The sequence below is a fragment of the Gracilinanus agilis genome, chromosome 2 (assembly GCF_016433145.1).
Source record: "Gracilinanus agilis isolate LMUSP501 chromosome 2, AgileGrace, whole genome shotgun sequence".
In the NCBI taxonomy this organism is placed as follows: Eukaryota; Metazoa; Chordata; class Mammalia; order Didelphimorphia; family Didelphidae; genus Gracilinanus; species Gracilinanus agilis.
Window position 1 is genome coordinate 528,643,227 of NC_058131.1, and position 661 is coordinate 528,643,887.

The following is a 661-nucleotide window of genomic DNA, read 5'->3' on the forward strand; positions in this document are numbered from 1 at the left end:
TTTTCCTTTTAGGAAAGTATGTAAAAGGTCAAGGACAGAAAACTAAGGCCTTAGGAAAAGCCATTAAAGGCACTGACTTCACTTAGAACAAAAAACACCTCTTGCTTCCTTAAGATCCCAGCTTTTCCCTCAGTGGTCCCTGAAATGGTCAGAGATAAAACCCAGCTAAGGGCAGTCAGTCAATGGATATTTATAAAACATCCATCAGGTCTAGATCATACCGCAAAGGAATGGGCATCCAAGGAAAGGTGAAAGACAACTCTTTCTAGGAGCTCACAGTCTAGTGAAGGAGACTATATGACAAGAACTATGTACAAACAAGCTTTATGCAGGATAAATGGGGCATAATCAGCAGAGAGGAGGCATTAAAACTCAGAGGGGTCTAGCAAGAAAGAAAGACTTCCTGTAAAAGGTGGGATTTTAGCTGGGACTTGAAGAAAACCAGAGAAACTGAGGAAGAGCTTCCCAGGCATGGCAGGTAACATAGAGGATGCCCAGAGATGGGAGAGGAGTGTCTTGTTGAAGGAACAGCAAGAAAGCCACTGTTGTTAGATCATATATATGTATGTATATATATACATATATATATATACACACATATATAAATAATGTGATACAAGGTATAAAAATACTGGAAAGGCTGGGGGGGAGGCAAGACAGG